This window comes from Lissotriton vulgaris, chromosome 1_1 (assembly GCF_964263255.1).
Source record: "Lissotriton vulgaris chromosome 1_1, aLisVul1.2, whole genome shotgun sequence".
Taxonomy (NCBI): Eukaryota; Metazoa; Chordata; class Amphibia; order Caudata; family Salamandridae; genus Lissotriton; species Lissotriton vulgaris.
This window is the reverse complement of record NC_141685.1, coordinates 1,324,347,409-1,324,362,822: the sequence shown is the minus strand read 5'-3', so window position 1 is coordinate 1,324,362,822 and position 15,414 is coordinate 1,324,347,409. Positions and strand designations below refer to the sequence as shown.

At 45.0% G+C, this 15,414-nt stretch overlaps 1 protein-coding gene across 1 annotated transcript in view; it reads left to right on the top strand.

The window, feature by feature from the left end:
• The window catches only part of LOC147749088 (retinol dehydrogenase 7-like), a 246,583-nt gene that overhangs the window by 63,545 nt on the left and 167,624 nt on the right, over positions 1-15,414 (top strand). The gene's annotated exons all lie outside the window — the stretch shown is intronic.

Sequence of the window (15,414 nt, the reverse complement as noted above, 5' to 3'; positions counted from 1 at the left end):
CTTTAACCCATCTTTGCTCATCCAGATATTTCAGGCAACGAGCCTTCAGTTCTTTCCTAGAGATATCTTCAAGTCTCCTGGGATTAGTAAAGTATTCGGGATACCCAATGGCATTCGTAAGCCCTTTTATGTAATTGAGCCACACCATTTCACTGGCCCCATCTAGTTTAAGGCAATCCCGTATTACCTCCCTATTAAAACTCGTTTCGTCCGTTACCCATATCTTGTGCCATAATAGCATCGGAGCTACCTTGATGGTATCTGATATATAAGGGATGCCTAGTTCCAGATGGCAGGTATAGGTAGCGGAGGAGGCTGGAGCGCCCAGTAGAAAGTGTATAAAACCATTTTCACATGATTGTATTACATCTGGCCCTTCAATCCCCCATAGCCCTGCCCCATATGACCCGGTGGATACACATTTTGTTTTGTAGACTTCCATCAATTCTTTCACAGGTCTTTCGCCTATCTTTTTTGCAGAATTTAAGACTGCACCCACGGCTCTGTAAATATCAGCTTCCTAGCCTTGATCGCTGATTTCCAGGTGCCTCTTTTATCAAAGGTGATGCCTAGATAGCAAAAGATGTTGGTATTTTCTATGTTTCTGTTTTCAATGAAGATGGTACATGATGTGCTTTTCTTATTGCCACAACCCATAGTGAAAGTCTTGGATATATTTACTCTTAATCCCCTCTCTTTCATATAGGTGACAAAGCTAGTCACTGCCCTTTGAAGACCCTGTTGCGTTCTTGACATGATTACCGTGTCGTCGGCATATAGTAAGAGGGGAACAGGGGCGCCCCCTATGGTCGGGTAATCATTTTGGTCTCTGCTTAGGTACTGGCCCAGGCTATTTATATAAAGTGTAAAAAGAAAAGGGGCCAGTATGCACCCTTGTCTGACACCCTTTTCGATAGAAAATTTGGCCGAGCACTCCCCCCTCTTTCCAAAGCGCACCCTTGCTCCTGCGTTTCTGTACATTTCCTTCATGAACAATAATAGAACCGGGTCCACCTTAAGTTCTTCCAATGTAGCCCATAGTGTTCTGTGGTCAACGCAGTCGAACGCTGAGCTCAAATCTACAAAGGTAAAAAAGAGTTTCCCCCTTTTGGCCCTTGTATATTTGTCTATAATTAGAGCCAGGTTCAATCCCTGCTCTACGGTTCCCATGCCTGACCGAAATCCATATTGTAGTTTTGTTAAAAAGCCCTCCTCATATGTCCAGGTTTGGAGTCTATTTAAAATGATTCTCCCCACTATTTTCATAAGGGCATCAAGCAGAGAAATAGGCCGGTAGCAACTGGGGTCGTTCCTGTTTCCCTTCTTGAAGATAGGTATGTCTATCGCATCTGACCAAGTGGGAATAAGTTTAAAATTGCAGGTGCTATTTAATACCATTGTTAGCAACGGGGCCCACAGGTCTATATTTGATCTATATACATCCACTGGGATCCCGTCTGGGCCTGGTGCTTTGCCTGCCGTGCTCTCTCTAATGGCCAGTGTCACCTCCTCGAAAGTAATATTCAGATCAAGGGGGAAGATTCCCTGTTCGCTTTCTAGTTGAACATCGGTCATATCAGTCACTACTCTCTTTGCATTGTATAGGTCCCCAAAGTATTCTACCCACTTTTCTCCCGAAATGGCCACATCTATGATGTCTACCTGTTTGTCTTGTTAAAAGGGGGCATTTACAGCTTTCCAAAAGCCTCTATTATCCTTCAAAATGCAAGCTTGATGTAAGGTTTCCCAGCATTCCAGCTTTAGCTGTTTTTTTTCGCTTTTTTAGGTCGAGGCGATACGCTATCCTCGCCTGGCTAATGTCTTCCTTGCATTTCGGTGTAATATGCAGGATATTTTTAAGATGCGTATGGGCTCTGGAACACTCTCTGTCAAACCATCCATTCTGATTTGATCTTCCCCTGCCATTTTCCCTCCTTAAAAGTCTATAAGCCTCCTCTGATAACTTAAGGAAGGCATTATAGATGTCCTCAGTTTCACTCCCCTGACTGAGGCATATATCTATTTCTGTCTTGGTTTTGCCAATTAACTTTTGCAGAAAGACCTCAGGATCAACTCTATCCCATTTTAGGGAATATCCATTTACTGCAGCAAGTTGAACCTCGAATTCATAGGGGGTAGGTCTGTTCTTGTTTTTATAATTTTTCGTAACCATGAGCTGTAGGCTAATGGGTAGTGGTCACTCATTGAATTTGTTTCTGTGTTGCACTCCAGAACACTAGAAGCATATCTCTTGGATAATATAATAAAATCAATGATGGTGTTACAACCTCTCCCATTAAAGGTTGGCTTAAAAGGTGTTTTTACCCAGCTCGTTTGCAAAACTCAGATCGAATTGATTGAGTATGTCGCTAAGCAGGTCTCCATTTTTATTTGACTAAAGTGAGAGGATATTCTCTTGCGATCATCATCTAGGCCACAAATTTCATGTTCACTACGGGCGCAGAGAGAGCAGTTAAAATCTCCTACCCATATTAGAGGCATGTCATCTTTCCTATGCTCCTCTACATTTCTTAGTTCGCTGACCAGTTCCCTCATAACTGTCTCTTTTTAATTTAAAGGTACGTTGTTATAGAAATTGACTATGACCTCCTCCTTATTTCCTCTTAATTTCATGCTCAGAATTTGATAGAACTCAGACCAAGAATTAATCTTAACATTTTGTATCCCGGCCTCTACAGAGATGTAAGTAGACAAGCCCCCCTTATTACGGCCATGATCGGTGATGGTTGCGGGGGTATGAAATGTCATGTATCCCTGAATATGGATTGCTTCTTCTGACCATGTTTCTTGGCAGCATAGAATGCCATACTCCTCTATGAATAGTATCCATTCAGGGTCATGTACTTTCGCGGTTAAGCCTGCGATGTTCCAGCTCAGAAGTTTATAAACACCCTCCCCCTTTCTAGTTCTTTCAGACATTCCCTGTGTAGTGCTTGTTTGTCTGCTAACATCCATACTTTCCCCGTCACTTCGGCATTGGTCTATGGGAGCAGCCGCAGACTGATGATTAATTACCACCCCTGATGGATTATTATCGTGGGCACAAGGGATATTACAGCTATTCCTCTTGTGATTTCCATTATTCTTATTCACCCCTGGGAGCATCATCAAGTTCCCCTGGGTTTCCTCCCTCATGGGGGTTTCAGGATGTCAATCTTGGTCATCCAGCCGTGACAAGAGATCAAAATGGTTTGGATGTGTCCAGTTTATCCCTGTCGATTGTATGAGTTGGGATTCCCTCTCCAAGCCTGCCCTAAAGGGTGCAGTTACAGGATAGAACAGATCAACATTTTGGTTCATCTGAGTTGGTGGATGGAAGAACCCCAAAGGCAATTCATTAATACCAAGGTGGTCATGATGGTTACTCCCTGCCCTATTTAAAATGTCCCTAATTAATCTGGGGTCACTGAAAGTCAGGACAATACAATCACCTTTAAACTCGTTTCGCCCTTTCCTTACCCATGCTACTCGTCTGGCCATTTTAAAATATTTGAATAAAAGATCACCTTGGCCAGTACACTTTCCTAACCAATGTAGAGATTTATTACGCATCTCGCTCCATGATTCCTGAGCGGGTGGAGCTATTTCTGGGACGTTTGCTAAAATGACCACATAAGGGGTAGCTGCTGGAAGTAAATCCAAAATAGTTTGCCCTCTCTTTAATTGACTGTGGCTTGGAACTCCTCGATGTGAAGACACATCAGGGCCTGTGTTAGGGTGAGTCTGCTTCGTTCGGTGCCTAGGGTATTTCCCTTGTTCATCCACACTACACAGTGGTTGCACTGGAGTTGTGCCTTTACAATCCCTATCCACCGTTGTGGTGTTTGTTCTCTCAGTGGAAGTCTTTGATTTATCATCAAGGGCACCCCCAGTGTTCCTATGGACTCGCTCAATGCAATTGCATGTAGTACCCCGTAAAGTAGTTTCTATGTCGGTCACCCTATCTGATAATTCCCCTAAAGCCCGTAGTACCTCGGATTTTAAAGACTCCATGATATTATGAAGAATATCTTTTATCCCATTTTGACCATCCAATATATCATTCATTCATTCATAAAACTTTTATTCGGTTATATCATAGCAAAACCATAAAAAGTATAGAGATAAAATATTACATTACATATAAAAAATCCCGATGTATTGACACCATTAAAAACTGTTTACATTTAAAACCATTACTAAAAATGATTTATTAGGATGCTGAACGTGAAAATGAGAAATCAAGTAAATAAAAGCTCAAGCTTTACAGCAAGTTTTTAAACATAATTTTAAAAAACAAGCTACGCACTTAGCAGCGTATTGGGAATCCAATGACTGCAAGGCCAGGTAAGCGGGCCGACATGTTCTCAGGCCCATTTTTCGAAGTAAGGGAGTGATCCAGCGTTTGCGGGGAAGCACTTAATATCTACAGAACAGAGTTACATGCGTTGTAGACTGGGATGATGTACCATCACATGGGCATTTCATTAGGTGATGTGACCAGTCCTGCTCTTTAGGAAAAGTAACTAAGCGAAAAAAAGAATTAAATCGGAACCTAGTCAAAACGTATTTTTCATGATTAGTTAGGTGGAATGTTAGGTATGGTTGGATACCAAAAACAGTCTGGACCGATAGGATCTGTACATTTGAGGGGTTGATTACTTCTTGGGAAAGACGCAGATCTCTGAGATGGGTTAGATAACATTTTTTCAGGTCTTTCCTGGTGATATCTGTCATTGTCGTGGGTTCTAAGAAATAATTTGTACAGTTCAAATCCTTAAGGAAATTGGAGACATATAGAAGCAAAGGGATTTTGCTCCAATTTGCCAAGGCTACGCAGTCGGTTATCAATGGGCGGGTTAGATGGCATTGTATTTTGGTCCAAATACGGTGCCACAACAAGATCGGCTGGCATCTGATGTTATCTGTCAGGTAGTCAATACCCAGCTCGATGTGCCCCTTCGCCTCACTCAGAACCACCTAGCATTCAGAAAACAACTTAAAACTTGGATATTCGACAGGTAATTCCCCACCCTCCTCAAGCGCCTGAGACCCTCTGGGTATATAGCGCGCTATATAAATATCTTGACTTGACTTGACTTGACTAAGTATTTTAGGAACCGTTTTGAACCGTCTGTAAGGTATCTGCGGGAGCGTAACCCCAAACCCCTGCGCCGTAGGTTGCTACGCTGTGGCATTTAGCGTGGTAGATTTTAAGCAACTCTGCTGGGGCAGGTTTACCCAGTTTCCTCGAAAAGGAAACAAGAGCTGAGGTTGCTCTCTGAAAAAGTAGCTTTTTGCTTATCATGGCTTGTTTCCAGGATAGTCTGTCGTCCACTAAGATTCCTAAGTAGGGATATTCCCTGGTCCGTATCAAAATAGAAACATTGCCAGTATTATTTGGGTTTTTCTTCATGTGTAGTTTCCGTGTGGCTTGTTTTTTGATTGTTTTTATCTTTTTTCCCACTTTATCTTTTTGGCCATTTAGCAGGTTTAAAGTAGGTGCTTCATTTACCTTGGGCTCCTCCCTCCGTACTGCTAACTTACTACGTTTGGAGGGTGGGTGTGAGTCCTCTCCCGGATCACTTTGCTCACTTAAGATTATTTAATCATCCCCAACCTGTATGCAACCATTCTCAACGTTTTTGGGTTTACCGTCCTTATGTTTTACAATATGACCAGCATTTTCCCCTTTCCCTCCCACCTCTCCTTCTGCTCCCCCTTGGGTTAGTGTTTCCTCTACCGTGTGTATTTGTTCTTCTATGGCCCCCATGGCACCGGTGAGGTATGTTAGGAGTGATTGCTGCCCTACTGCCTTCCGACTGGATATATCATTACTTAATTTGCGTTTTGACATCATGGAACAGTGGCAGTTACAACTTTTTAGGTAATAGACTCCAAGGGGAAACTACTCACAATATAAATCCAGTCAATAATGTTCGGGGGACAGTTCTTAGAGCTTGGGCCCAGCCCGGCCTCTTCTGGACCCTGATGGCCACAGACGGCCCGCCTTTGCCCGGGCTTAGCCCGCCGCCCGCCCACCTGCGCGCGTCCCGCGTTGCGGGAGTGTGGAAAAAGGTAGGGGCGACGACCTTTTTCAACGACAAGCCGTTACTATCGACCAGTCCACTTTCTTTTCTGGGATCAGGGTTTTCAATTTCTGTACAATTTTGTCTGGGAGGTCTAAAATGGATTTCAAAGGCTTCTGTCCAGGTTCTCGTTGCCTATCTATGCCATCGAGTTGTGACCAGGTATGTCCGAACAGCTCAAGGTGGTCGACTTTCCGGATTTGCTTCCACACATCAGCTGGCAGACATAACCCGAAAAACAAGTCGATGTCAGCCAGGGTCATAATCGTTGAACCTAGGGCTGTACCTAATTCAGTGTAGAAGGCAGTGGGGTTTTTACGTAAATCGGGCAGAGATTTCCGGAACGTCAGAATATCTTGCCGATCCCATGGTTGGTAGACCCAGTTGTACACTACCCTCCCTCTTGCATCTTGGTGGTTGACGTCATCGTGTGTTCCTAGACCTCGTGGAGGAACCCAGTAGGGGGCAGCCTCTCTTATAGGCATCATGGTGCTAGCTCGCTCAGTTCGTGGTTCGGTTGCTACAGGTGTCGTAGGTTTAGCTTCCGATTCCTGTTCAGTGAGGTGGCGGAAAACCTCAAGCGTACGCATAAGGAGGTCCGTCACGTCACACTCGCCCTCATCCCCGATATCGACCTTTCTATACAGAGTCGTTAGGCTCTCGGGACCTTTGTCTCGATATCGGTCCTCATACGCATTCAGGGCATGATAACACAATCGTACAGCAAAGTGCCGTCTGTGGCTCCCTGCATATGAGTTGAACATATCCGTGATGTGCTCCTCACTCTCCTTTCTTTCTACCAGTGTCCTCACTATCTTGTCGATCCCTGCTCGCTCATCTTTGCTTAACCTGTTCGTTCTTGTGGAATCTGTCTTTCGGGCCTCTGGGTCATCTAACACTGTCGCTTGTGCAGCGTCTAGTACAAGGGGTTCGGCCGGCACGGAGGCCATGGGGACCGAAGCTCTGGTACTATTCTTGTCTGTGCTTGAGGGTAGTGGGTATTGCGCTAAGGGTTGGGAAGGGGCATATGAAGGGGGCATGTAGATGATCGGAGGACCTAACAAGAGATCATCGTTGGCTCACTGTTTTGAGGGTAATTCAGGGTAGAGCGTAGAGGGCGTTCTAACCGGACACTGGCTTGATGTCGCTAACTCTTGTTTCTGTTTGGCTTCTTCTCTCTCCTTAATCTCTTCTTCTAATTTCTTAGCAGCTAGGTGGGCTGCCTTTCGCAGCTCTTTTCCCAACCTACTTTCATTTCTCTTTTTACGCTGTTCGGTTTCTTTGCGCCACATGCCGAGACTATCGAGCATAGTGGGCGTTGTCTTGTGTTTCCCAAGGGCTGTTTCTAGCGCGCTTATTTTATCCTCGTCGAAGGATCCTATCAGTGGCCACTGACTTTTCTGATCCTTCTTCGTATATTTATGCCACAGCTTGCTATAAGCTATAGCAATCAATCCATGCTTCATGAACATGTCCTTATTAGGGGTGCCCTCCAGTGGAGCTGGATGGTTCATCTCTAATAAGCGGTCCGGGCTAAACAGGCTACCAATCAGTGGGGAGAAGATAGGCATGACGGATTACAACGGGGACAAAAGTCTGCACTACCTATCTTATCACTGCGTGCAAAGACTAGACAGAATATTTCTATTCTTCGTTGTTTGCAGGCGGTGAATACCTCAAAAGAACCAATATCGAACAGTCAATGTTCGGTCAAACAAACAATCAATGGGGAGAATAAGTAGGCACGACGGGTTACAACGGGGACAAAAGTCTGCGTTACCTGCCCTTTCACTACCTGCAAAGAGAGAACCTGTTCTTCCCTGTTTGCAGACAGAGAATCTCCAGAAAACAATCCACGAACAACAGTTCGGGCCAAACAATCAATCAGTGGGGGAGGAAGATAGGCACGACGGATTACAACGGGGACAAAAGTCTGCGTTACCTATCCTTCACTGCTTGCAAAGAGAGAGCCTGTTGTTTCTCCGTTTGCAGACAGTGAATCTCCAAAAGAACCAATAATTCAAAGAGTAATACTAGTATTATCCAAATCAAACAATCATTTCGCAATTTGTCGCGTTACACGACCTTACCCGGACCGCATGGACAGTTTCTTGTCTTCCGAATCCAGCGCCCGATCGTCCTCTATTCTTCGTGATCTTCGCGGCACTCCTGATGGTTCCTAGTCAGGACCGTAGATCACGCGAGAGAGGTCTGTTCGGAACCAGTGAAGTTCGGATGATCGGCTGCCAGACGAGGGTCTATCGGGCAGGTGCACTCCCGATCGTTGCAGTCGTTCACTCTGTCGTCAGGACCTCTCCCACTGGATCCACGAGTCACTGATGGGCCCCACGTTTGGGGCGCCAATTGTGGAAAAAGGTAGGGGCGACGACCTTTTTCAAAGTTGCCCGGCGCTAACCGCCTCTATTACCACTCAAGTTACCAAACAAAGAGGCAGGCGCTGGAGACTGGAAGGCAGGAAACAGAAGTTTTATTCCGACGGAGCAGAACACATCAAATCAGACAACAGGGTATCTTCTCGAGGTGCTCTAACCGCATCTCTCAGGCCTGGCCTCTTATACACAGGTTTATGATCTTTATTACAGTTTATTGCATGTGGTACATTCTTGCAAATGCTTTGAAGTATGAAAGGACATCCTCGGAATCCCCGCTTCAGGCCCGTTCCCACACACATTTACAGTTGAAGTCCCCACCCCGGTCACAACAGGTGACGATTGTTGCGCAGCTGGACATTCCGCCGATTCACGGAATGTATATGGTTGATCGGATCTCATGGGGTGGGGGCTTTGATCAACTCGTGGATCCTTTGATGGGAGAAGCTTCCTACTGTATGGGGGGCAATAAACAGCATCCGCATGGCCAGGTGGCGGCCTGGGAACGAGTAAGACAATCGGGCTCAGAGGAAAGGGGGTTTTATCAAAGGATCCGGGATCATGAAAGGAATGGAGGGAGGTGTTGAGCTGGGAACAGGATGGGGTTCCGAGGCAGAGTTGCGCTGAAGAGGGGTTTATGGCCCAAGGCATGTGAGAGCGGGGGCTGTCAGCGCGCGGGGGATACCTGCGAGGTCGAGAGAGAGAGAGAGAGAGAGAGAGAGAGACGCGCTGGCTGTGGGCGATGGGCAGAGAGGCCATGGTATTTTAAAATGGCTGCCGCTTACGCACATGAATGGACTCAAAAGGGGGACAAGATGGCGCCGATAATGTTGACACTGCAGTCTAGGTTTTAACAGGAGGGCCAGTCGCTTTATGTACTTCCGGTTACAGGGGGGAGGGGCGAGTCGTCAGTCACAGCCCCGCAGCATTCTGGGCCTTTGAGTGCTCCACGGGCCCGCAAGCACACCAACTGCAGCACGAAGCGTCTCCCGTGGAGCGGAAGACGCGAGAAGTAAATGTAGCCCCCGATTACAGGGGGAAGGGGCGAGTCGCCAGTCACAGCCCGCAGCGTTCTGGGCCTTTGAGTGCTCCACTGGCCCCCAAGCACACCAACTGCAGCACGAAGCGTCTCCCACGGAGCGGAAGACGCGAGAAGTAAATGTAGCCCCCGGTTACAGGGGGGAGGGGCGAGTCGTCAGTCACAGCCCACAGCGTTCTGGGCCTTTGAGTGCTCCACGGGCCCCCAAGCACACCAACTGCAGCATGAAGCGTCAGTAGGGTGAGTGTTGCATAGTGTAGGGGTAAAAATTACTATTCTAACTCAAGGGGGTGTAACAGTAGGGTAAGTGTTGGATAGTATAGGGGTAAAAATTACTATTCTAACTCCAGGGGGTGCAACAGTAGGGTAAGTGTTGGATAGTGTAGGAGTACTATGTGTTGTAATGGTATGCGTTGTAATGACATGCGATGTAATGCCTGCGTTGTAGTCACATGCGATATAGTGTCATGCGTTGTAGTGACATGCAATGTAATGGATGTGTTGTAGAGACATGCGTTGTAAAGGATGTTGCAATGTAATGCCTGCATTGTCAATGTAGTGCAATGTAATGGTTGCGTTGTAAAGGTTGTTTCCCACTGCACCACCACAGCAGATGATGTCACCTCGATCATGGAACATCTTAACTTCTAACTACGAGTCAACAGGCACCCTCGTCTACAGACCTTCAGGATCTCCAGTTTCTGCAACGCCATTCCCGAATTAATGGCTCTGCTGGCCATCGCCTCCATAAACAACATCTTCCTCAATTCTCACCTCAATGACCCCAACGATAACTCATCACCAACCGCACACACATCACAGGAAACACACTTTACCCCCATCTTCACCACCAGGGACAGAGTCAAGAGCAGCTATGTCATTGAGCTCACCTGGACAGACCACGCAATCTTCCACTTCACCATCTTGGGATCCCCCAGCACCGTTCCAAAGCTGTCCAGCACTTCACACTACAGCTGGAACATAGTCTTAGAGACCCAATGGACTGATGCCCTCAACACCTCCCACCATCACACCCCAACCAGCCTAGAAGAGGTAGTCAAGAACTTCTCTGTCTGGATGTCAGACTGCGCAGGCAGAGTCGCTCCAAACATACCCACCAGGCTCAGGAGGTTCACCAAGCACAGTGGAACTAAGAACGATGAAACACACCTGCAAATGACTCAGAAGGAAATGGAGCACCAGCATGGAGCCTACGAACCGAACTACTTTTAAAACAGCCCTCAACCAATAGCACCAACTCTTGAAAAACACAAAAGGAAGCGTCTTGACAGACCACATTGAAGCAGGCTCAAACTACAGCAAGAAACTCTTCAACATCGTGAGAGAGTTCTTCAGCCCCTCATCCACCTAATACGTCATCACCCATTCCCAGGAACTCTGCCATACCCTAGCAGATTTCTTCAACAACAAGATCTTCACCATCTACAGAAACTTCGAACCACAACCCACTGACACTCTCACCCATTTTGCCCTATGAATGAGGAACGCAACCACCCACTCACCATCTGAGACCAGCTCACCAGGCAAGACACCATGGGCATCATAAACTCCTTCCACTCAGGAGCACCCACAGACCCTTGCCCCCACCACATCTTTAACCTTGGTTACAAGACAATTGGCAGCAAGCTCACCGCTATCTTCAATGTATCCATCACTGCGACTACCATCCCTAAAGAATAGAAACGCACAGCAGGCAAGCCCTTACTCAAGAAACCATCCACTGACTCCAACGAACTCAAGACCTACCATCCCATCTCTCTACTGCCTTTTCCGGCCTAAGTCCTCAAAAAAGGCCATCGACCGCCAACTCACAAAACACCTGGAGACCTACAATCTTCTGGATGCCTCTCAATCTGGATTCCACACCATCCACAGTACAGAAACTGCCTTGATTGCAGCCAGAGACAACATCAGATCCCTCCTCTACCAGGGAAAAGTGGCAGAACTGATCCTCCTCGACCTCTCAGCAGCGTTCAATACAGTAACACACCACACCCTTATAAAAGGCTTCACAACGTTGAAATACTAGATGATACGCGATACCTTCCTTTACCATGGAACCCAAGAACACCATCTGTGGCATCCCTCAATGTTAATTCCTCAGCCCTACCTTGTTTAACACCTACATGACTCCTTTGGCTAACATCATCAAATTGCACGAAACTGAACATCATATCATATGCCAATGATATCCAGCTGTCAGGTGATTCAAGTCACTCTTACCTGCAAGGCTGTGCAATCTTACCTGTAAGGTGCTTGTAGGGTTTTGCAGAGACGCTATGAGCCAAACTCCCTGAAACCTATCCTACCTCTGGTGGTTTGTAGATTTACGCGCCAAGATGCTGGATAGCTAAAAGGGAGAGTGGCCGGATCTGACGCTAATGTGAGTTCTTGTAGTCGACCTGCAATACAACAAGTTCACCTTAGCATCTTTTCTCGAAAAGGGATTGACACTCTCTCTCTCACTTGTTCTATCCTGTAATCTTCTCAACCTATTTCAGTTTTAAATGTCCTACCTGCGATCTACTAAGAGAGGCTTCGCGTCCTGGAAGTGGTGTGGTGTGTCGGTACAGGTTAGCAGAGATGTGATGATGAAGGAGATTCAGTCCTTGAGGTTTTATGCTGGAGCATTCAGTTCCAGTTCCACTACAAAAATACAAATGCACAATTATATCAACTCTAAAAGAAAGGTTCTAAATTAGCTCCACTTCCCATTACACTTACTTTTGCTAACTGTTATAACTTTCACCACTTCCACGTTTTTTCAGATGACTTTGTTTTCCTGCTTAAAGAACTAAAAGATATGCACACACAGCAAACAAGAAATTGTACATGTAACCTAAACAGAATTCACAATCTGTGTCTTCATTAACAAATCGCAATCTATGTTCAGAAATTGTACATGTAACCCAAACAGTATGCACAATCTGTGTCCTCATAAAACAAATTACAAGCTATGTTCACTTTGAACACATTAGGCAAAAGTCTTTCCTTGTTGCATAAATTCTCTTCTTGTATTCAGAGAGAAAGTTTCCAAAAATTGTTCTTTCCAAAAGATTGCTAACGATGGGCGCCTATGAGGAAAAGAGTTTGCACTTAGCTTTCTTAATCTTGTTGAAGCATTGTCCAAAATCCGTCTTCAAAAGGATGCACTGCAGTCTGCGAGCCAAGACGGAATCCTGACGGTCTTCTGGAGATGCGCGATGTTTCCTCAAGAAAGGCTGGAAGGCTAAGCGTCTTCCAGAAGCTCGGGTGTGGTTTTTATAGAGGAACCACACCCAAACGTCCAGACGCATGCGTGCCTTCCGACGCTATGTTTCTCTCCGTGCGCGCAGAGAGAAATGTCAACAAACGCGTCTTTCTGTAATGAACAAAAGCGGGGCACACGCGTATGAGACCAACGCGTGTTTCCGCTTGTCTGCAGAAACAAGGCAGAAACCAATGTAGATTTAAACCCAAGCTTTGGCAAAACGTATCGCTTCAACTATCACCTTCAGAACGGATTACCCAAGTTTACACCGCCAAGAGTCACAAAAGGAAATCAGTGTTAACATACTGTAATGTATACACAAACAATATACCTTAAAGATCGTTTACACCAACATTTAATCACGGAGTGCAGGATGCACGGGACAGGGGTGGGTTTCCTAAATTGAATATAGGTTTCAATTTCTAAGCGTGCATGCTGCAGGTTTTTACTCTATGGGGATTGAAGAGGTTGTGGTGTGATTTCATGACAGTACCCCCCTCGTAGAATCCCTCCTAACACAGTAGGAACTGGTTTGGGCTTATTAGGGTACTTAGTATGAAAGATTTTCAGAATTTTGGGAGCATTTTGCAGATTCACTAAAGGTTCCCAAGTTCTTTCCTCAGGACCGTAACCTTTCCAATCAACTAAGTAATGTAATTTTCCTTTTACTCTTTTAGAATCTAGCACAGCTTTAACTTCAAATTCTGGAACTCCATCAATATCTATAGCTGGAGGGTTTTTAAGATATCTGGTTCCAGGATTACAGGGTTTAATCAAGGACATGTGAAATACAGGATGTATGCGAAACCTAGCTGGTAATGATAATTTCACACAAACAGGGTTAACCACTCTTTCTATAGGGAAAGGACCTATGAACCTGGGGCGAAAAGTTTTGTGACACTTCAATTTAAGATTTTTGGTTGCCAACCAGACCTTGTCTCCTACTGCATACTGAGGTGTTTCAGAACGATGTTTGTCGGCATACCTTTTTTGTGTTTCTTTGGCTTGTGCTAGATGTTGTTGAGCTTCTTGCTGGATATCAACTAGGTCCTTTACATAGTCAGAAACCGCTGGAACTAATGTTGAACCCAAATCTGATCCTAGTATTTCCTTAGGATGATAACCAAAGGAGCAGAAAAAAGGGGACATACCAATTGAAGAGTGGTCAGCATTATTATATGCGAATTCTGCGGCCCAAAGAACTTCCGACCAATCCTGATCGTGAGTGGCTAACAGGCAACGTAATAATTGTTCTACAGTTTGATTTGTACGTTCCGTTAACCCGTCAGTTTGAGGATGGTAACTCGTAGAGGTACGAATTTCCATATTCAAAGCCTTCCCCAAATTACGCCAGAAATGGGAAATAAACTGTGGGCCTCTGTCTGATATCAAGACTGATGGTATTCCATGTAATTTCACTACCTCTTTCATGAAAATTTGAGTTAATTCAGAAGCTGTGGGAAGCTTAAAAAGAGGTACGAAATGAGCATAGCGAGTGAAATGATCCACTACTGTGAGAATCGTAGTGTGACCTGTCTTGGAACGGGGTAATTCAACAATGAAATCAAGCGACACAGTATGCCAAGGCTGAGGTGGTAAAGTCAATGGCAAAAGGAGACCACTAGGAGCATGATGTTCAGGCTTGTTCTGACTGCAAACAGTGCAAGTATCTACGTAATGTTGTATGTCCTTATACAACGTAGGCCACCAAAATTTTCTCTTGATCAACTGATACATCTTTGTAACTCCAGGATGTATTGACAGAGAAGTATCATGATACAACTGCAAAACCTTTTTTTGAAGAGATTCAACAGGTACAAATACTTGATTATTCATGTACAAAACATTTTCTTTCCATTGTAACAAAGGATAGGCTTTATTCCAATCCTCCTTTGATTGTGATTGAAATGCTTCTTTAAGATCTAACACAACATCAGAATCTACAACACCTACAAGAAAATGTTTAGCAGGAATAATCGGAAGTACGGGCTCTTGTCTTATGTTCATATCATCACTACCTCCAATTCTTGATAAAGCATCCGCTTTATTGTTTTCTTTTCCGGGACGATAGGTGATGATAAAGTCAAAATCGTTAAAAAACAGAGTCCACCTTAGCTGTCGAGCAGATAAGGCCTTCACAGATTTAAGTGACTGAAGGTTTCTATGATCTGTGTAAATGGTCACTGGATGTCTGGCCCCTAGCAAGTAGTGTCGCCATTCTTTGAAAACAGCTTTAATGGCTAGCAATTCTCTATCTGCTATGGCATAATTCTGTTCTGTGGGATTGAGTTTTCTAGAGAAAAAGGCAACAGGATGCATTTGGCCAGTGTTAGTACTTCTTTGGGAAAGTATGCCTCCAATAGCGAATTGGGATGCATCAGCCTCTACGATAAATGGTTGGGATGGATCTGGGTGTTTTAGAATCGGAGCGGTGGTAAATTGAGTTTTCAATTTCTGAAAAGCTTTTTCAGCTTCAACATCCCATTCAAATTTCACGTTTTTTCTCAGCAATTTAGTGATTGGAGTGATTATTTGTGAGAAATCCTTAATGAATCGCCTATAGAAATTTGCGAATCCCAAAAAGCTTTGGATTTGTTTAACGCTGTTTGGGATGGGCCAGTCAAT